Here is a 24209-nt window from a genome sequence, read left to right as displayed (position 1 = left end):
TTAAAGGCTGCGAAACTAGGTTATTTAAGTCCCAATTTTGATTAGGGAACTCACTTCTCTTCGATGGTTTCTAGCTAAAGGAACCCAAAGTGACAATTATATTTCGCTCTCCGTTGGTGGAGTGATCTCCACAGAGTGTCGGTAGCATTATAAACTTTGGAAAAAACAACAATAAAATCGGTGTAATTTCAACTTCCACAAAGTGTTTCATTTAAAAAAAAGAGGAATCTAGCCTTTTGTTCTCAAGTCTTAACTTTAAACATGCCCATTTTTATTTCTTCTAAGGTTGGTGATTTTTTTTTAAACCTATCATTTTATAAAATTGCAAACTGTAAGACATAAGTAAATTATCCACGCCAAACTTTTTAAAAACAAAATACCGTCATCAACTGTCTGGAGCCAGTGTGAGACTATGGCATCTCCGATTAGTGTATGTTATGAGGGAAGCGAAGGAAATGGGAAGAAGAAGATGGGAAAGTAGCTGGCTATTCAGATCTGGTTACCAAGCACGGCTAAAGTCATTTAAAGCAACGTTTCAATTCTGGATGGTGGTCTTACACTCACAATGGTTTCGTTCACTCTGAAACGTGCCGCAAATACACTATGTATTATTTCAAATGAGTAAATTGTGAAGTACACAAATTGATCAAATAAAATTTGAGCTTGAGATTTGAACCCGTGACCTCCAGTTTGCTAGTCTAGAACCTTACTGTCAAAAAATAAAATAAAAATTATATTGTAAAAATTATAATAAATTGTCCGTTTTTTTACAAATAGTCATTAAATTGCATTATTTTTCTTTTGCGGAAATTTAAATACTTCTCATTGTTATCTAACTGATACACAGCGGTTATTTCTATTAAAAGTACGAATTAACCATATCCCTATTGTCTATATATTAACCAATGTTTTTTGATAATATTTTTGGTATAACGGATTTACATAGAAATTCGATTGTGTAAAGGATAGTAAAAAATGGTGTTCCCTCTTTAATGATGGTAGATTTGTCTTAATTGTCTTATACTATGAAAAAATCAATAGAATCAACTCGAATAACCATTCGTTTGATTGTCTTATAACATGAATTCAATTTAAATCAAGAAACATTCGTTTATTACGTGATTGGTTTTTATTTTATTTTTATATTTACCCCACACAGGAGGCCCTGAGGAAAATAATTTCCCTTAGAGCCTGTGTCATCTTTGGGGATGTTGTGTGGGGGTCTTTTTAAAAAGAAAGGAGAGAAAATAAGTTCTGGGAAGGAAAAAAAGGTATAAGGGGATCTCAAGGCGATGGACCAGTCGGAGAGGTCAAATGGTCTCCCCAAACCAGCGCCTCCCGATCTGGCAAGCCACGCAGTTGGTGGGCGGGCGTATCCTGAACACACCTCACCTGACCTGTGGCAGAGGTTTTGGTTTATCAAATAAATGCTTCCCGAGGCGGTACCCAAATTCGCCTCTTAAATTATTACCCTGTTATAGAAATCAATTTATCCCTTAAATGCATGATTTATTAAATTTTCTGGAAAAAAAATATATTTTGTAGATATTTACATGCATATGCAAGGAAATATAAAGAATTTATTTTATTTGTAATTTTTTAATGATATTTGATTAAAAAAAAATTGTTGCAAATTTACAACACCATGTATTTAATGGAAAATAATATGAAAAATTTACGTATGAAAAAAAAAATAAAAAACCTAAAAAAAATTCTCAAAACTAATAAGTGTACCGGAAAAATACGAGTTATTACATATAAGTATTGTATTATTGTATCTACTTACCTAAGACAATCAAAATAATAACAGCAAAACCAAACTGTAATTCTAACCTCCAACCAATTTTCGAGAATCTTCACTTTGTTGAAGAAAAAGTGACATTCGACATTCCCGAAAGAAAAAAAAGGTGATGCCACTCGATAAAATATATTACCGTGAACTTGATAATTCTAAAACGGCATGCATTAAGTATACACCAAAGAGTTAAAGGTGGTTTGACCGGTATGTTGCAGTTTTACAACAGTATGCATTTAAGGGTTATAGTGTTTTGTAAATAATTTTGTAGTAACACTTAATATGATACATAAATGAATTAATTTACTTGCCGAATTAGTATATTGTGTTTATATAATATTATGCTGTGTATTGTTTTACAATTTAATACAGCATTTGAAACTGATATGATAGGGAGTGATGCGGCAATATTCGAATAGTATATTATGTTAGCCAGTACAAATCTCTCGCAATATTATGATCTCGTATATAATTCATATTTTCGCATTAGATTTACATTATTAGAAATCTGTCTTATACCGAAGGACGAATCACAATGAATTCTGATCAAAACCTTGCAAATTTGCCTTTCCTTTTCTAAACACGCTCATTCAAAAACATAAATATATATTTTAAAATAAATACCGGAAAGTCCAATTAAGCCCAATTTTTCATGTTTGTCCTGTGCGTGCGAACCGTATCTAAATTTCTCTAATAAACAATAAATAATGTTAATCTCAAGTGACCTACCAGGTTAATATGATAATGTATATTATCTGCCTATTATGTAAATAAATAATAATAATACAAAATCTGTTAATGAAAAAATAAGAAAATACACAGATATAGGAAATGAAATAAAAATAATTTGGCATTCTCAGACTATACAAATATTACCATTTGTTATTTCGGCTACTGGCATTATACCTAGCTCTCTCATTAAAAATTTAGGCGTATTAGATCTATCGAAAAAAATTATATATAAAAATGCAAAAATCAGTCATTTTAAGTACATGTAGGATTACGAAAGATTTTTTAAATATTTATGTTGAGGGATCAGTAGGATTAATGGGCCCTGTTAGGAGTTCTACCGAGCCGAACCCTCTGATATGAAAATATCTGGAGTCGGTGAATTATTTTCCCATTTGATCTCTGGTGAGTTGACGTGTTGTTCTTGTATTGTTTTGTATTTATTTTGCTCATATAATGCACTTGCATAATGTGGATTGACTAGATGATCATTTGTGGAAAAGTGTGTGGAAGGGATTAGTTTTTCCTCTGGGGAAGATTTAACCCGGACATAAAGTCGGAAATGTACATTCTAGCATCATGTTCATCAATCAAATGCATTGTACATATAGCTTTGTATTAGTGATCGAAGAACCAGTGAATGCAATAATAGTTTGACTAGTCTATAGTTAGTAATAACATACACAATTGTAGAAATGTATCATATATTTGTACAGCACCCTTGAGGTGATTTTGAAAAAAACGGCGCTTTACAAATCATCCAAATATTATTATTACTATTATACTCAGCAAAAATTGTTAACTAACGCTATGGGCTTCTAAATATGTTCACCCACAAGGACCAACGACGCGTTGAATTTCTCACGTAATTTCGGAATTCTTCCGGCATGTTTTAAATTTGCTTCATGTTTCTTATTTGTCACGTCACTTTTTTTTGCCGTCCATACAATAAAAAAAAAATGTATATAATTTTTAAACTTTTTTTTTTCTTTTTGTCTACGGAAAAATCTGGCCTAATTTTAGGCATCTTTTAGTTATTTATTTTTCGGAATAACTTAGTAAAACCTCAAATTGTAATATTTAATTATTGAAGACAATATTAGCCATTCCTTAGCGAAAATCTGAAACAGAAACATCAGAAAAAGATACGGTCACATCTAGGACTCGAACCCAGGACCCTTGTCTTGCCGGGGCACCAATACAAATGTGCGGTGGGACAAATGAAGACAATGTTGGTAGTTCTTATTTGAAGTATGATACAGTCATAGACATATGAATATTAGTAGACCTGCCCTAAGTGATTAAAAGCGTATTATCCCCACTCCCCATACCGGTTCCATTGGAGCCGGCTGTGCTCGCGTATGGTCTCAAGTGAAATTTGAAAACGTGACGTCATCATTCATGTGCGAACTATGGTCGAGGCATCATCGGTTCATTTTACGAAATAACACGGCAAAATGTTGACTTGTACTATGAAAACTTGTAAAAATAGATGTGAAAAAGAGAATAAACCCAATTGTCGTATTACATTCCATATATAAGCATTATTTTAAGCATATTCACATCGTATAATATGAATCAGTTGTTACTATCACATCGAGAAACGTCTGGACGCGAAACACAAAGCTGGTTGGTTGCTGGGAAGTAAATTATGAACATTTATAAAAGTGTCTTAACTAAATACTTAAACGAAATATTCGACTCTGAAAATAGAACCGAATTTTTTTGCCGAATTTGGACTTCGCAAATTTGTTCATAACGTGGCGAGTAATTTGCGCTCCCATGTAAAAATGTCTATCCATTCAAAATCAGATTTTACTTTTAAGAAGTAAATGGTGATATTATAATGCGAGATGCCTATTTACTGTCAGATTGATTTATTGACGAATCACAGTCAGCTTCACTCCCTTCGTTCTTCAACAGTTGATTTTACCCCTCGCCATTATCTTCTCGTCTATTAATTCCTATGTCTGTGGATACAGTTAAATATGACCGAAGGCGATAGGGTCACATTAGCTCAATTGGTAGAGCGGTGCCCCGGCAATGCAAAGGTCCTGGGTTCGAGTCCTAGATGTGACCTATATTTTCTGTTTTAGATTTTCGTTTAGGAATCGCTAATATTGTTTTCAATAATTATTTTTTTAGTAAGTTTAACTTAAGCTAGTGATGTCCTTTCGAGGTTTGAAGGGTTTGTTTTTTCCCATTTAAATGCAGAAAAAAATATTACATATTTTACAGATATAATAAAGGTAAGTCAACAGAGTATCATTGTGGGCGTATATATCTCATAAGGTTTAGCCAGCGTTAGCGATGTAGTGCCTGGAAATATATTTTTACGATTTATTATAAAACATCGACTTTTCTCTACTTTTTATAAACATAATATGAATGTATCAAATATGTAAACCTTCCAGAAGAAATTCTCTAAATGAAAGTGAAAAGCCTATCAAAATCTGTTGCGTAGTTTAGAAGAACTAAGCGCACAAACAGACAGACGCAGATAGCGACTTTTTTTTTACTATTTAGAAATGTTTTATAAATATTACAAGGTTTTCTAATTATGTTGTTGAAATCAAAACATCCTGTAAATAAAATCTTATATTTCATTAAATTTGAACTACTAAAAGTACTATTCGAATTCGTAGGAGATTTCCATATATATATATATATGGAAATATTTTATATATTTTTTTGAACTTTATAATTATTGTACTTATTTTACTATCTGGGATTATTTCTAGGAGTTTTTAAATATGTAAAATTGCTACAACAGTTTCTAGCTATCATCTTTTTACTTCTTTCACAATAATTAATTGTAAAATCACCTTGTGACATCATTTTAATGAAAAGAAAATAATAATCTTTTTTTTTGACTAGCACTTTAGTAACATATATTTTCAAAAGTTTAAAGTGTACTTTGCATTCCTTTTGATTCTGAAATAAAGACAATGTTTATTAAAATATTGGCTTATACAACGATGAATATTTTAATTTAATTATCATTTTAGTTGAGTTGAGTTTAAATTTTAAATGAATATTAAGATAGACTAAAAAGAATCAGTATTATTTAACAAAAAAAAATAATTTCTTTGATAATTTGCCTTGATAGAGTTCTAATATGAATAACTCTTGAAGGTTATAGCCTTCAATGAAGTATATAATTGCAGATGAAGAAGAAAACAATAAATAATAATATGTTTATTCGAGACACTATCTAGGTTGCAAACAAATTATTTCAATTTTGCAATCATTCAAAAAGGGTTCCATGATAACTCAACATAGTGACAATTCAACACACTTTTAAAAGTGATATAAAGTCATTAGAAACGATGAAAACTTTTTTTTAACCTATCCTACATAACCCAGTTAATAAAGTTTTTGTTTCATAACTTTCCATGACTTCATATAACTTTTTAAAGATGTGATGATTTATCCGGTTACCTTAAAAAAGATAGAAGTCAAAAGAACGTGAAAAATTAGTTGATAAGATGATATTGTTAATTCTGAATTTTAAATCTGAGATCGACAAAGATGGCGTAAAATAATTAGGCCCCAATGGCCGAGTGGTAAGAGGCGTTCTCCTGTAAGACAGAGATCGTTAGTTGAGACCGTTACCATTTTATTTTTTCTGTGTCTTATTCTGTTTCATGTTTTGTTTAGATTTTTATTATTTTCGTCAAAAAATTAAAAATTTCTTTAAAGATTTTTAGCCGTGTTTGTTGACCAGATTTGACTAACCAGATAGTTCCTAACCTTCCTCTTCCTCATCTACTTCTCTTTTCTACTCCCTTCAGCCTCAAACCATACACCAATTTGGTATTCTAACGGTTGCGAGCATATGCGGTATTGCATAAATACATATAAAAAACTCATTGATGCCTCTAAATTCTTAGGTTATATTAGGTTAGGTTAGGAGAATAAAAACTTACTTAGACTTGGCTCACCCATGGTTTATGCAAAGCACTGCGTTGTGCGCCGTGTTGCATAATAAAACAAACATAGCCAGCGTTTCAAACCACGTAGTACGTGCCGTACTCGGAGCATTGAATATTTGATACGCTTAAGAAGGGTACAGATTTTTTGCGACACGAAAAATATTATCTTAGCTTACAGAGTTATTACCATACGAAGTTACATTTTACCGGAGGAAGAGTTTTGAGAGCACAGTCCATAAAAATTGGCGAATGCATTGAGTTAAATTTAAATAGAGTCTATATTCTTCGCAATATCAGTGTGAAATATTGTTCCCGTGTGGCAAGTATGAAGGAGGGTGTGGCGGCTGTCGACGTTGCCCGAATCCTTCCGACCGCGAACGAACTCAACGAATGAGTCAACGAGTCGAAGGTGAACAGCAACCGCGGCACAGCGCAAATGCTCTACGAGTATTTAATATTAATAAGTTAATTTATACGACTACTGATTATGGTGAACCCCTACTTATCGATGGAAGGTTATACCATTGCTTTTCCTATATTTTCCAGTACGACTTGTATAGTATCTTAGCGTGCATGTCGGCATTTAGAAGTTATCGTCGGACCTGGCTTATTAATGAACTGAGTTGAACTAAACTATTAGAATTGAAAGAAGTCGCATAGGAATCCGTTCGGAATCCAATTCGGGCCGATTCGGACAACCACTGTATACTGGTTCTGAGTAGAAAAAAAGTTGTTCACATACCAAGTTTTGAATAAAGACTGCATTAACCACCTAACTCCCTAAGTGCCAAAAAGAAAATGCGGATTACCAATGCATATTTAGGTAAGTAGGTATTTCAATTCAACATTGTCAATTTAAAAATATTTTTTCGTAGCTGTTTGACGTTTGACTCTTCGGAATGTTAATTCATAGACATAATAAGAAATCGTATTTATTTATTGCATTATAAACAACGGTCTGGCTATCGACAGCGTGACCGTGTTCGGGAAATATTATAGATTCATCAATAATTATGCCTATTGATCCGATATTGTTAAGGTATGGATTTCATTGTGCTACACTCCCGGATCCTATATACATGTAATAATAATAAAAATAATATTTAGATAATTTATATAGCGCCGTTTTCGTGAGAAATCACCTCAAGGGGGCCATGTACGGGCAATATCAGTGTGAAATATTGTGCCCGTGTGGAAAGTAGGAAGGAGGGTGTGGCGGCTGTCGACGTCGCCCGAATCTTTCCGACCGCGAACGACGTACCTCCCTACCTCTACCTCTGTACCTCCTTACAACGATGCTCAACTGGTTGGCGACATAGTTCCCCTGTCTTTACACTGTTCAGAATGGAGCGCTCTTGTGAGGTGTCACATAAACAAAAAAACGATCGGCATCGTTTCAGCTCGAGGCAGTCAGAATACATCACACTAGATCAAATCACAATGACATAAAAAAAATCCAAATCATAAAACCACATTCGGACAAAGAAACTACATTTATTTAGCGACAAAACTCCACATCATTATTCTCCCCCAGAAGCAAATAGAAAAGTTTAATGATTACAAATCAATAATTAAAATCTGGCTTAAATAGATCAATGAAAAAACATTTAAAACGACAAAGAAAACAAATAAAAGAGAAGTAGGAGGACTATGAAATATTATTTCGATGAAATAGTATTTCTTATGCCTTATATATGCCTCATGTTTTGCTAATATCTATGACGAAATGAGAAAATATTATTATACATTCTTCTTTTACTAAAGGGGTATTTTACTATGTCGGGCTAAATATCTGACTAGCTATCCGTTGGCTGGCTTTAAAGATCAGAATAACTTCGTTATTCAACGGCGACCGTTTCACCATTGTTTCGAGCTTCCGGTTAGATAACACTCGAAATAGTCTGGCAACATCGCAAAATGTTTGCAGTTACTCTATCTACTGCCACGGCTGTCATGCGTCACAGTCCGCACACCGCAAAGTGTGCCTTTTTTTGGTTACGTTATGTTGATTATCAGGTCATTTTAGATAGATTCGTGTCGAATTAATACATTGTTTCTTATTTTGAACACAATCAAATAATTCAGGATGGATCATACAAGCATTCAAATTCATTCAACAAAATTCGACTCACTTCTCCGCTGTCAAACTCGGAATGTTTTGACTCCATCTTTGATTCGAGGAATAGCGCCTAACGTGAAGTTCGAGCACTGATTAGTCAAATCGAACTTTAACCCGAGCGTTAGCGTTATTCAGATATAGTGAAAACGAAAAAATGACTAATCCGCGGATTAGTGCTTAGTCAGAACATAATCAGAGATAGTGAAATACCCCCTAAAAGTTTAACAATAAACATACCAAATGATGCGTTAAGGACATGCAGTCATGTTAATTATAATATTTATTTATTTATTTATTTATTTATTTAAACGCCCATTGGGCTTTTACATACATTGTTATTAGTGTTATTACATTAACTATGTGACATTGAAAAGTTTACGTACATATATAAATAAAATAGTTATTATATCTGTAGTACATAAATGTTTTACAAATAATACAGAATACCATTATGGAGAACAGTTTTTTTTTTCTTTTTTTACTTACTTAGAAAAATAAATGGATTGAAATTAATCAGCATTTATAGGGACTTAAAATCATATTCGAATTGTTATTTAAATTACAATATTAATTTGTAAAGTTAAAACATATATATTAAAGTTAAAAAGTCATAAAAGAAGTCATAAAAGAAAAGAGTGAAAAAACAGAAGCTAAAAAATGGGTTTTTTACTATGGAGTGGAGAAGTCATACATATCAGCAAAGTGTTTATGTAGATTTCGTTTGAGCACTGCTACGGAATCTCTAAATATATCAACAACATTACCAAATTTATTACCAAAATTTTGTATTCGATTTAACGATATGTGCGCATGATAATTAGATTTGAAATTGTTACAGAAAAAGGTGGAATTTTGTCTCGTATTTTTGGAAGGTACAAATAATTTTATTGTGGCAAGAATTTCAGGGCTGTCGATTCTATAATTAATAATTTTATTTAGTAGAACAAGGTCGGAGATAATTCGCCTATCTGATAGCGTAATCAAATTTAGTTGATGCATGAGTTGGATATAATTTATATTTTGGATTGGAATATTTAGTTTAAAGTTAATAAATCTTAAAAATTTGTGTTGTACCCTTTCAATATTGTTGGAATGTACTTTATAAAACGGGGACCAAATAGGCGAATTATACTCTACTTGACTTCTTACTAAAGATGTGTACAGTGTGTTCAAACATTCTAGTGACTTGAAGTCACATGCGGTTCTACATATAAACCCATCAATATTTATTTTTCGGAATAACTTTATTGAGTAAAACCTCAAATTGGAATATTTAATTATTGAAGACAATATTAGTGATTTCTTAACGAAAATCTGAAACAGAAAAATCAGAAAAGGATACGGTCACATCTAGAAAAAATGAAGACAATGTTGGTAGTTCTTATTCGAAGTATGATACAGTTAAAAGTGACCGAAGGGGATAGGGTCCCATTAGCTCAGTGGTAGAGCGGTGTCCCGGCAAGAGAAGGGTTCTGGGTTTGAGTCCTAGATGTGACCGTATTCTTTTCTGTTTCAGATTTTCGTTTAAAAATCGCTAATATTGTCCTCAATAATTAAATTTTTCAATACATTGAAAATATTTTATATCAGTAAGTTTTCTCCGTGTATGTTTCATGTTTCATCCGGGATGCATGCCTTCATGACTCCATGCCTTAGAAGCAGTTTGGACTCTTGTTCAGTTTTCACATAAATTTGTCCAAAAAATGTCCAAATCCTTTACTTCTGGGTCCAGAACTACTCTGCTAGATCGATTAAATCCATTCGCTTGACAACTTTCCCCGAGGTTTCCATAGTTCCACTTGCTCCGTCAGACTAAGTTTTAACAAAAATAAAACTTTGTGAATTTTCCTCGCTCTAAGTGACCTTTTCTTTCTAGTTTAACTAGTAGCCCTAAGCCGGGCTTTAATACTTAAATGTCTTGTTTAAAGTAAGTTTTCCAATCTGCGTAGGTACTCGCGTGTACCTGGTCTGGAGGTACCGACCCCACCACTGTGGACAGGGGCGCCACATCCACTTGTGTTCTTTGTGCGAGGCGCTCGGGCGGCTGAAAACAAGGGCGGCCGCAGACCAACCATCGGTACGTCTTGTTTAAAGTAGGTTTTCTAATCTGCGTAATACAAGGTTTTCCAATAAGAGGTGTTATTTTGAATAGCCCGCTATTTCGGTAGATGTTACATTTGAAGCTGTCATTTTTTGACATTTGACAAGTAAAAACTACGTCATTAATAAAAATGGTACGATACACGCTTCGACAACGCATTTAAATTATTAAAATTCACTTGAGTGAATCAAATGCAAATCATCTTGAGTGATGACGCCCATTTCCACCTCGGTGGCTTCGTCAAAAAGCAAAATTGCCGCATTTGGGGCTCGGAAAAAGCCAAGATTTATTGTTGAAAAGCCTCTCTATTCTCAAAGTGTGACTGTTTGGTGCAATTTATGGTCCGGCGGAGTCATTAGACCTTACTTTTTCGAAAATGAGGCTGGAGCAACAGTTACGGTGAATGGATTGCGCTATTGAGAAATGATTAATGATTTTTTTATGGCCGGAATTAGATGGTATTGATCTGGACAACGTTTAATTTCAACAAAACGGCGCAACGTGCCACACAAGTAACGAAACCATTGATCTTTTACGATTGAGTATTAAAATAACACCTCTTATTGGAAAACTTGTATTTTTTTAAATTTTTAAACAAGCTTAAATTAAATACTGCGAGTAGAACACATCTTGACATTTGAAATAATAAGTGTTTTTATAAACCCAGAAAAAAATGAAGTGTCTGTTTTATGAAAACTGAATTAAACTTCATAATCACGTACTTACGAACCCTTACGTAAATTAAATCGCTGCTTGTGTTGAGCGGGAATCTAAACCTTATCGCCATCTATATAAGGAGTGTTATTGCTAGTTATACGACGTGGTGCATCACCTCACTTGCAATTTTCAAAACTGGAACTGATTTGTGGGGAATTTAGGCCATCCAACGTTCCTTCGCCAAACAACCGGAAAACACCGAATCCAATCCCCGCGCACTGCTACTTCCGTGATAACAGTGGAACACGTTTAGACTATAGATTAATGGATACGCAGTACCGCCTCCTTGAGTATCTGATTCACTTGATCGTGCCATGTCTTCCTCGGGCGTCCCCGACTTCTGCTACCAATCACATTTGCATCGTATATTCTCCTTACACTTCTTTCTTTGCTCATTCGCTCTACATGCCCAAACCATTTAAGCGTCCCTTTCTTGATCTTACTCATTCGCTTACATCAGCCTTGCACTCTTTGCGGATCTCCACATTTCTCACACGATCATACATGGTTTTACCACACGTACGCCTAGGGGATCTCATTTCTACAGCATTCAGTCTACTTTAATAATAAAGATATTGTAAAAGTTGTTGTCACTTAATTTTTTTCATTTTTTATAAAAAAAAATTGATAAAAAAATTTGCAAACCTTGACAAATATTTAACAAATGCTAAAAATTGTTTCAAAAAATTATTTCAACATTTTCGGAAGTGACTATGGTAATTTTTTGCATTTAAACGGAAAGCACCGTATTCTCTCTTTCTATCACTGTTTAAAATATATTTCTCACAGTAATACAAAATGAGATAGCATAATTTTTATGAGACCGTTGCAGACTGGGAGATGGTAGCCGGATGGTAAAACAATGACAAGTAAACACGTCTTTAAAAAGTGATGTAAAGTGACGAAAAACAATTAGGTTAAATAGGTTTTTGGGTTAGTTTTTTAATATTTTTTAAGATGAGTTATCATGGAACCCTACGAGATATATCTCACAAAAAGACTCCACGGGTGTGTTTGTTGTCTGTGAATATTATCTACCTAAATTGCCCAATGGGTTAAATTTTTTTTATGAGGGTTACATTATCGTGTTTTTTTCGCTGCGCCTCTGCTGCGTGGGGCTTAAGGTTTATTGTTCCACGCGGTGTTTCTCAGCCAAGCCCAACCCCAACTTTAGAACACATACCCAAAGTTACCTTAAATTTTGCTAAGAATTACAATTCCCATTCAACTTGGCGAAGTTGGAAATAATAATTTGTTGCGCCAGAAGGATAGTTAAAAGTAGCACGGGTTTATGGGTTCGCATCTGGGGACAAATCAGAAATTACCTTTAATATTAAGTTATAATATTATAAGTTTTTGGTGCGTGTCCAGCAGCGATATGGACTATGATTTAATAAAATCCGACCTGAAAAGTACCTAAAAAGTGGACGATATTAGTTTCATAATTTTCATGGCGTTCAAGAAGACCTAATTCCTATTAACGACTGGTCTGAAGGTTGTTGTCGGATTGTGTCAATTGATGTTGCTGTGTAAATTGATGCTGCTATTGATACTGTTTCTTAATTAATGTTGTTTTCGGAAACCGATTTTGCCATAGCAATCGGTGTCGTTGTCGTATTTAATGTCGTAGCCGCAAGGTTGTTTTTGATGTTGATGTTGATGTTGCTGTTGGAGTAAATGTTGGTTTCGTAAATGATGTTGCTGTGGTAATTGATACTGTTGTCTCAATTGTAATTGTTTTCGCAATTGAAGTTGGTATCGCTATCGTATTTAATGTCGCTGTCTCAAGTTATGTTTTTTTTAGGCATTGATGTTGATGTTTTTTTTTATTTTTTTTTTATTGAATAAATAGTTAATACATAATATCAACAAACAAGTCCTGCTAAGCCGATTGAATTGGCTTGTCAACAGGTGCTTAAAGTTAGTTTCAAATACATTTTTTAAAGTTATAATTTACATCTTATATCTACAGAATTAACAATTTTTTCATACAATTTTTCATACATATTAAAATAAATATTTTTTTTCCGATAGCCAATTTTTCACCATATATTTAACCTTATTCATAGATTTACATTGCTTTATAGTGTCAGGTAATAAATTAAATATCTTCGGTATGTTGTATTCAAACGTTCTCTGTCCGTATTTATTATTAAATTTCGGAACTATTAACCCGTCATTTCGCGTGAATCTAGTACTGTATTTATGTTCTAATTTTTCTTTATGCTGCGGGGTAAATATATACTGAATTATGATTTTTTGCCATAGTATAGCCTTAACAGGTAAAATTTTGACACTTTGAAACAGCAACGGTGTATTATGTCTCTGTTTAAAAATATTAGGGACGACTAGTAATTTTACAATTGCGTTTTGTACAGCTTGGAATTGTTTCAGATTGGTTATACTAGTATTTCCCCATATGGTTAATCCATATCTTATAATAGATTCTGCCATTGACATATAAATTATTTTAAGTGTTTCAATTGATAGGAAAAAATTTAATGTGTACATTCTGCCAGCAATTGATCTGAGTCTTTTACAGGTTTTTTTAATATGTTTGTCCCATTTGAAAAAGCAATCTACTGTAACACCAAGATAGACATATTCTGTAACTAATTCTAAGCTTTCACATTTACAATTAGTCGGGATATTTTTATGGATGCAATTAAAACTATGAGAAATAATATTAGGATTAAATTGAAATCTGGCATTAGGTGATCTTATATGCATAACTTTGGTTTTTTTAGCATTTATTAATAGTCCTGCATCATGTGACCATTTACAAAGTTGATTAAAGTCAATTTGCATGAGTTCAATTGCAATTTTTAGATATTTATGTGATATGACCAATGCCGTATCATCTGCAAATACAAAATGTTTAACAAAAGAGAAAAGTTTTTTCATTATAGTTACATAAATTATATATAGTGTAGGTCCCAATATGGAACCTTGTGGAACTCCTGCAGATACATTCTTTGTTTTACTAAAAGTATTATTTATTTTGGTACATATTTTTCTATTTCTAAGATAATCTTTAAATAAATTTAACACATTTCCTCTTATTCCAATTTTTTCTAAGGTTTCTAGCAGTTTTTTAGAGTTAATTGTGTCAAAAGCTTTAGAGTTATCGATAAATAACACAATAACATGTAATTTATTATTTAATTGATTATTTATGTAATTGGAAAAATCTTGCAGTAATTTTTCAGTATTTTTTTTTCTTTGAAAGCCATATTGATTTGGATCTATGATAGCGAATTTTTCAATGTAATTATTTAATTTATTTGATAAAAATTTTTCGAGAATTTTTTCTAACGCAGGTAGTATACTAATAGGCCTATAATTTCCCAATTCAATGTGTTTTCCACCTTTAAATATTGGTCTAGTAATGCTACATTTAAATTCTTGTGGAATTTTTGCTTGCTTTATTATCGTATTGATTAAATGAGTAATTATTGGCCCAAGAGTTTTTATATTTCTTTTTAAATCAAAGTTGCTGTCGGAGTTGATGTGGGCGTCGCAAATGATGTTCCTATAGCAATTGAAACGGTTGTCTCAAATTGTATTGTTTGCGCAATTAATGTTTCCTTCGCAATTGGTGTCGTTGTCGTATGTCGCAAGTGAGTTGTTTTCGATGTTGAGGTTATAGTCGGAGTTAATGTTGATGTCGCAAATAATGTTGCTATAGCGAATAATGTTGCTGTCGCAAATGATGTTGCCATTGCAATTGATAGTGGTACCTCAACTAATGCTGTTTTCGCAATTGGTGTAGTTAATGTATTTAATGTGGTAGTCTAAAGAGACTTTGTTTTCGATGTTGCAAATAATGTTGCTATCACGAATGATGCTGTTATTGCAATTTATGGACATTGTACAGTAGTTAATATAATTTAGAAATATTAGTGTGTTAATGCTTAGTCTAACATAATTAAAAAACGGAAAAAAATGGCTCACAATTCTTATTGGAATATTTTATCTTCTTTATTGACTCACCCCACTCCTACCCCTTCCACTTCCTTCCATTCTTCTATCGATTTGGGTTTGTTCCCCCCGCCCTCTTAATCTATAATTAAATTTAATGTTAATCTATATTTAACTTTAGTATACGACTCACCCTGGTGAAGAGAAAATTATTATCAAAATGTGGAGTGCGTACCAAACAAAGTTGTGCAAACAAAATAATTTTATCAAAATTAAGCAAACGAGTCTTTATGCCTCGTTCTGCTTTCTCTTTCTTTGACCTACGTTTCTAACAGCGTTAAAGTGATCATCATTAGTGCAAATGTTATAGACATTGTAACGGTCTCCGTATTCGTAAATTTCATTTGCCCAATTTGTGTTATTTCGCAAATCATTTATTTAAAATAATATATAGTATATTTGCGGCACGTTCAAAAGCCTCACTAAATACATCAATCGGGATGCCATAGACTTACTGGCTCCAGATGGTTGGGAGCAGTTGGTACTGTTGTGCGGTATTAAAATGAAAATATATAATCGCGATAATATTTTTGGCCATGAAAATTTCAAATCATATCCAAATGTGTCCTTTACGTAGATAATATTTAACAAAAATGGAAGAGTGGAAGATATAAAAGTAATGGTGACCGGATAAATCATCAAAATGATAATTCATCACATCTTTAAGAAGTTATATAAAGTCATGGAAAGTGATGAAACAAAAACTTTATTAACTGGGTTAAGAAGGTTAGGTTAGGTTAAGTTAGGTTAGGTTCAAATTTTTTTTTCCTCGTGGTTAATGACTTTATATCACTTTTTAAAGGTGTGTTGAATAGCCACTGTGTTGAGTTATCACGGAACCAAAAGTAATATAAACAAATCAGAGTTGGAATTTTGCGATTAAAATTTCAACGGTAATTTGTTTATTTATTTATATATTTATTTAACGCCCAGAGGGCTTTTATATGTGGGTGGTACAATTTAAATGACAGTTTTGAAACATAAGAAAGAAATAATAAAAATAAAATTACATTAAAAAATAATATATGCAAGAAACAAAATTAAAAATAACAAGAACATAAATTAAAAAATACAGCGATTTGACCGGTTTACAAAAATATAACTTCTATTTAGGAATAGTGTTGAAATAGGTCTTTTACGTAATCCACAAAATTCACAAAGTTAATATTAAATATATCGACATCACCTAAGTATTGGTTTCCCATAGTGTGAAACCGTTGTATTGGGGAGTTCGCAATGTAATTACGCTTATGTGTGTTGCAGTGGAATAGTGTATCTTGTCGTGTTGTTATTGTAGGTATTCTTAAGTTTATGAGTTGCAGAAGTTCGCAACAGTCGAATTTAGAGTTTAGAATCTTTAATAAAAAAGTTAAGTCGTTTATTTTACGCCTGTCTTATCTTCCTGTAATAGGGTGGTAATAAGACATAGTCCTGCGACGATAGCCTGCCCGCCTATCTCTAGGATTTTTTGTCTAGAATTAGTCTTGTCCTCAAAACTTCTGTTCACACTAGGAGAATGGGATTTTTTGCGCGTATTTTCTGTCTAGAATTATCGCACTGCTACCACCCAGGTCGAGAGGTGTTACGCAAGATGTGACTGTTTCCCTATAAACACCTCCAGCGCGAAACAATTAGAATTAATCTCGTTAGAATGAGGTTTATCGCATGTTTCTCGTGTAATTGTGTTTTAATGAAATAATTAAAAAGTTTCAGCGGGCAGAAAATAAGCGATTGGATTTACGAACGATTTATATTCCAGCAGTTTAACTGCCGGGAAGGAAGTTTATTATTAATCTGAAAAACTTAACCACTTCTAGCGAAGGAGGCAATTCATTGGGTCACATTTATAATTAAAATTATGGAATTTACTTAAATCAGGCTAGTGAGGTAGATGAAAACATAATTGTCTGTAAATTCGAAGGTCTTCATTTGAAAGAGGCTACAGAAAAAAATAGATGAGATTTTTATTTGTTTATTGCCGATAGATAACCCGGTCGTTTATTGACATCAATGGTTATTTAAAAATCTTGTGCGCTACCCGACTCACTAGACAATATCTGTTCTGAGCCGGGTAGCAGTATCATTACATACATAAATATTACATACAAATATAAAAATAATTGAACAATCTTTAGTGTGAGAGTTGTTATTGAGATGGAGTACCATATAAAAACCTATCACATGTATAGAGTAAAGTTATGTTTCAAAATAAAAATAAGTAAGAAAAATACTTTACCAATTGCATTTAAAACATTAGAAATAGTATAATATTCTGTGTATGTTGTAATATTCTCCAATTTTTCGCCATTCTTTTTTTTGTTATAAAATTAAACAATATAAAATTTTCTTCTCTCTTGGCTATGGCCGATATTTAATTTTTTTTCTCTAAGGCTTTGCATATGTGTTCGCAGGGATGGAAAATTCCTCCCCTACAACACATAAGCCTCCATGAAAATTGGACCCTTAATTTCTTTGATATCTACAGAAAGCTACTTAAAGCTCTCTTGTACTATACATCTTTATAGACATATGTACTTAACTAATTAATACGTTATTTACGAACTTGAACGCAAATATTTTCGTATTTATATTGTAATTAAATTCCATCAAACGTTGTGTAATTTTTTTGATTTATGATATAGGATTTTAATTACTTTCATTTTGTGGTAACCCTCTTGGTTCTGATCAAGGCGTTGCGTTTCAAAATTGAATTGGTCTTTCCATTGCAAAACCTAGACTTAAATGATTTCTCTGAATGAGCTAGCTTCCCTATTGTAACTATTCTGATTCCCTGCACCCTAACAAAGTCGTAGTTAAACGCTGATAAAAGATATTATACATGTTTATTTGAACAGGTGATTAAATATAACTCAAATGGTTAATTGTTAGTAAATTTGATTTTGGTAAACTCTTGTGTCTGTTTGGCGCCACTTCTTTATGATTCTGCTGCTATAAGGTACATGTAAATATTGATTTAGTAGGTTAATGTAATTAGTTGATTGCATATTTGACGAACTCGGAATAGCCCATTTGCTGGCAAAATTTGGCTCCAATCCTCCTACAAGTAAACGAGATGATCGAGAATCAACGGGAAATTCGCACAATCTTTTGACACGGTTCATTGGCTGGTACCTCAGCTACCGTGTTCCAAAGAACCTTCCATCGTCATCATGCACTGCCTTCAAGTCTCTTCTCGAGTCCCGAAACCCCCAAATTCCGACTCCTCCTTGGACTACAATTTACTTAGGGCGAACCGGTTTCGTCCTATATACAATCATATACTCACGGTTGGTGTGGACTTACGGGTCGTGAATCCTCATTCCACGTTTAAGAGAAAATGCGAGAGTGGTCCAGAAGACCTAAAATGCAAGCTGTATGCAGGTCCGCATTCTCCAGTAAACAGTACATACGAATAAATATATGTATACATACGTTTTGGGAAAGGTTTATAACTTGCAATACAAGACTACTTGTCTCGCATCCCAAGCTCGGATCTCGTGCCAAGAACTCTGCGAAGCTCTAGGTTTGGTAACCGAATAAATACGTAAGAATAGGTGATACTAATAAATACTAGTAAAATAAGACCTTATTGATAGTTTGTTTTGGAGAGCTATCGAACTCCAGGCTTTTTGTTTGGTTTTGACGTTTTTATTTAAGAGAATCGTCATCTCTATTTTGTTTGGTTAATGGTCTTGTTATAGGAGCGACCACTGCCTCCTATTTGATGAACTGTATTTTTCTTTCCCCAGGATTCAAAATTAGATTAAGTTCATCCTATCCCGTGATTTTTCAACTGTTTCATGTAATTGATTGCCACATAAGAGAGTACACGACTTTCAACTGTCTCAGGCAACTGATGGGGGTCTATATGAGCACCCAATCAATAATATTCAAATGTTTCGTATAATTATTCGATATAAATCTTTCTAACCCGTGATTTTTCAATTGTCGATTGTGAATGATAGGTATTTGTAAGCACGCAGCTTCCAGCTGTTTCAGGTAACTAATAAAAATCTATGCGACTATCTAATCAATGGTATTTAAATGTTTCATGTAATTATGCGATATAAATTTGCTATCCCGTGGTTTCCAATTGTCGTTTGTGAATGATAGGTATTTGTGAATACGCAAAAGATCGCTGCACATTGTACAATGATATCCTGGTAATTATCTAGTGGCGGCCAAGGTCGATTTCAAACCACGTGGTTGACACAGTTCTCCAATGACTTTATTTATAAACAAATCGAATAATATAAACACCTTCTTTGACACACTAACCCAGATGCGAGATTGTTTATTTAAGAAATATTTCTACCTCTCCTTGTAATTCAGTTATGTTACCTTTTATTGTGCATAGTTAATTAAAATATTTTTAATTCCTTTTTTTGAAGTTAAACTATTTATTTCATTTTCCGAATTTAGTAAATTTACTAGAGATTAAATGGAGAATAAATATAATTATATATATATAAGTGCACATATCTCGATTGTCAAAATATTTTAAATAAGAGTACATATATTAACAAATAAATATAAGATATATGATTATATATAGACTTGAATATTAATAAATACATATTTTCTTTTTCAATAATATAGATATGTCCTCGGGTAGGTATTAAAATCGCTACCATTTCGATGCTTCGATTAATAAATAAAATACATATATATAATTACATTACTCATATATATATTCTTTATATACAATATACATATTTTAATGCGTAATTCCTTTTGTTGTTTTAATAATTTAATTGATATACCATAATCAGCTGTGCCTCCTCACTCCTTGGGCCTGAAAATTATTTATATAAGGAAAACTTACCCCCATCAAGATTTTTCCGGTTGGGTGCCACACAAAAAAATCTTGTCAAAGAAAACCCTACCTAATTAATTGTATTTTTCAACTAATTTCAAAATAAATCTTTTCGACTATTTATTCCTATTTAATATTTTATTTCTTGCTTGATTCATATAAATTAGCTGATATTTAATATTTGTGATATAGATGTGCCGGAAAACTATAAATATTTAGGTCGAACTATTTTTGTTATTTTCACTCCTTTTTAAATTTTTTTATATAAATTTATAAGAAAATTCATTCCGAATTGCGCAAAATTTTAATTATTTCGATTCTCAATAAATTAAATATCTGTTAAAGCTTTCTTCTAAATTGCACTGGTTTCATCAATATTTTCACCTATCCACAATTAGTTTTTTTTTTTTTGAACTGTTTCTTTTTGAACAAAGGTTTGGGCGTTTATTATTATTGAATCCTTTTTTGTTTTTGTGTTTCTTTTTTATATTAAGATGAAGGTATTTACTATTAATAATTTTAAACAAAATTATAATCTATTTTTAAATATTAATTCGCGAACACGTTCACTCTAGATTAACGATAAGACTCTTAATTAAATTTGAATGTTTTCACTTTGAATGAAATAATTATTTTTAAATTTTAATTAATTCACAATTCACTTTTTAGCACTTCTCACTTTACTCTTTTAAGCACTGAGTTTAGCCCTATTTATTTTCACGGTTTAATTAAATTAAACTGACTTAAGAAAACTTCACTGATTTTAGCACTTGTACATTTCACAAAATTCTCTAAGTCCAGGGACTTATTTAAAATTTAACACTTAAACTTGTTCAAAATTTAACACTTATAGATATTTCACTTGTTAATTTTGACCAAGAACGTAGTATCCACCTTTTAAAAACCTCGACTGACCGTCCCAAAACTGGTGTGTACCTTATTTTATACCCCTCTCAGGTTCCAAAAGACGTATCTGAATTTTCTTTGATAATCAATTCTATCTTTTAACAACTCGCAAATCCGAACACACCTTCCCCTAATTTCAATTGTGCCTACATACGATCTTCTGTTTTCCGGCTCTGGGCGGTCGTTAGTTTTTATCTCACGACTCTAAATCGATAGGGTCCGAATCGGGTAAGTCTGCGTTAATCGCCCAAGCTTCCTTTGTCCTCTGTTCATACAAAATGTAGTTAAAATCTCATGATTTTGCGTTCCTTTTTTTTCTCAATTCGCGATAGGTCCGTCCTCAATAACATATATATAGATCTCAATTTTTTGCATCTCGTGCGAAAATTGTTTAAATCCATGTCGAAATCTTTACTACGCATTTTTGAATTTCAATTTGTCTAAATTCTACTTAATTTTATTGTCTCTTATATGAGCTCTTCCATTTCCACCCGTACTTTCTCTCTTTATGTCGCAGATTTGAGTTTTCCCTTTTTATTTGAATTTTATTTTATTCGCGACGTTTTCCTCCACAAATTTCTTCTTTATTCTTATGTTATTTCTCATAACTCTATAACTAATTATTTTCCAAGTCGTATTTATTTATTTCACGGATAAATTTGAATTGTATCGCTTTTCTCCACTTGGATCATTCCTTATCACCGTTCTTTACCCTTTCTTTTATCTTTTCTCCACTTTTTCCGATGTGTGTGGTCTCCAGGAAAATTTCATACTTCATTTATTATTAATTAATATATAGTTTTCCACACTTTCATGGGAGATATACCTAATTTGACTCTGGGATATCTGTCACTTTTATTGCCTTACTCGATCTCCGCCCCATCTTCTATCTCTTACATACAAGATTTCACATATATCATACGTCTGGACATCTGTTTACGTCTCGAATTTATGTACTACGGCCGTAAATTTAATTTAATTTTAGAGCCATTAGTTTTAATCTCTTTTGCCTTATCTAAATATCCCATAAGCCCCACGTTAAATTTTATTGGTTTTCTAATCGTTTATTTCCTTAACGTAAATAAGAATCATGTTCGAATTTCGATTGTTTATCCTTTAAAATACACATGAGACTGTCAACCTTTTATCTCATGTCACTTCTCCTGCAGTCTTGTGTAACTCTAATATCTATCTACCCTGATAATCATGTAAATTGCCTACGTTTCCTGAATTTAATCTATCGCTATATGTTTAGTTTTACTGTCTTCTTCTAATACTCAATTTTCATGTCCCTAGGACCTTTGTAGCAGCTCAAAGTCTCTGTATTATCCTTCCATTCGGTCGCTGCACTTTTATAAAATGTCTATTTTTTTTGCGAGATTTTCATTCAAAATTGATTTACCAATATGTCCGCTTCATCTTAAATTGATAACGATTAGTTTCCATTGTTTCCAACACTCTCACCTCTCTTTAGTACGATTTTTTATCGAACTTGACACCCTATCTCTATCATAAATAATTGCACTACAGTTGAAAATTCTGCCAGCAACCTTCTTTCGTTTTACCGTCCTTCTTTTATACTATCACGTTTATAATTTTTCCATTGCATTTTCGCGTGTGTGTTTTTCAACTTGTAAAACTTCAAAGCACTCGATTTCTATGGTTCGCTATCTCATAAATGTCTCAGTTATTGTAAACATTCCCAGGATTCGTTCCCTTGAACGTCGATTGTTTACTCTATAGTGCGTTCGCCTCTAATTTCTGTGGGAATGGAAATGTAATCAATTATCTATTTTAATGTCGGGTCCAAAGTTCATTCCTTTGTCTTTCGTAGACACACGCCTTTCCGTTCACTGATTGGTTATTCAAAATTTTATAGCTTTTTGTTCAGATCTATTGGTTGACAAAATTCAATGTTTATTTTCAGGCCTAGACAGGGGATTTCTTCCTCGTCCTAGACGATTTTACGACCTCTTTGCTTTCGTCCCAGAACCTCGATTTAATTCCAACTATTACAGGTGTCTACTGCAATTAAACTGAATCAATCTGAACTCAACAGATGTCGCTAGAATGATGGTTTCCATAAATAATTTGTATATTTTTAAACCGCGAAGTGGAAGCTATGGTTTATCTGTTTTTCACTGTGATTTAAGTCTTTCATCACAATGTGTAAATAATAAAATAAAATAATAACACGCGCAATTGCTTAACATAAATGATGTACCTATAGTAAATACATTGCAAGAAGGAAAGAAAAATGCAATAAAGAAAAAAGAAAAAAGAGAGAGAGAGAGAAAAATTGGACCTTGAGAATATACCGTAGTCGAGGAGTAAGGCTCTCGGTTACGAATCCAAAATTTACAAGTTATCATGGCGTGCGCAAGTAAATTTCATTTCATAATAATTTAAAAATTATGTTTAGTGTATTTGCGGCACGTTCCAGAGTGAAAAATACTCTCAGCATCGCCGTCAGAATTGAAACGTTGAATCGAACCGCTTTAGTCGTGTGTGGTGACCAAATCTGAATAGTCAAGTATTTCCAAGATCCAGGTACATACGCCCTTAAAATTTCCATAGATTACATATATTAGAGAAGATTTAAAATATTTTCTCCACTTAGGACAGTTTGTTTCACAGGATTTGAACAATTCATAAAATTTCAAAGTTGATTTTAAAGTTCACTGAAGATTTTATTTAAGTTCTGTAATTATTTCTGATTAGTGAAACAACCAGCCAATAATGAAACAATAACAAAACTTGAATATAACCTCCACATACCTTGAATATCAACTTTAAAAGTTGATGAAATGTTGAAATTCTGTCGATTTTATAGTATTTGAACCTTAAAAATGCTCCTAGCATACTAAATATATTTTATTCGCTTGGCAACGAAATAATGTTCTCAATATTATTCCGGCTGGTCGTTTCGTAACTTGCAAACATGTTTATTTTATCTGTGAAAAAGCGCGTCACTAAATTCTTTGTCGAATATTATGATTATTTACAGGAAAGTGTCATATGACTTATTTTTATTGTGAAGAACGCTTATGTAGCTGGAAAGTATAATTAATCTCAAGAATATTTTCGTATGTATTCATTTCATATATTTT

This window comes from Hesperophylax consimilis, chromosome 22, assembly GCF_061612785.1.
Source record: "Hesperophylax consimilis isolate HC1 chromosome 22, BYU_Hcon_1.0, whole genome shotgun sequence".
NCBI classification, from domain to species: domain Eukaryota; kingdom Metazoa; phylum Arthropoda; class Insecta; order Trichoptera; family Limnephilidae; genus Hesperophylax; species Hesperophylax consimilis.
Note: the sequence above shows the minus strand (reverse complement) of the source record.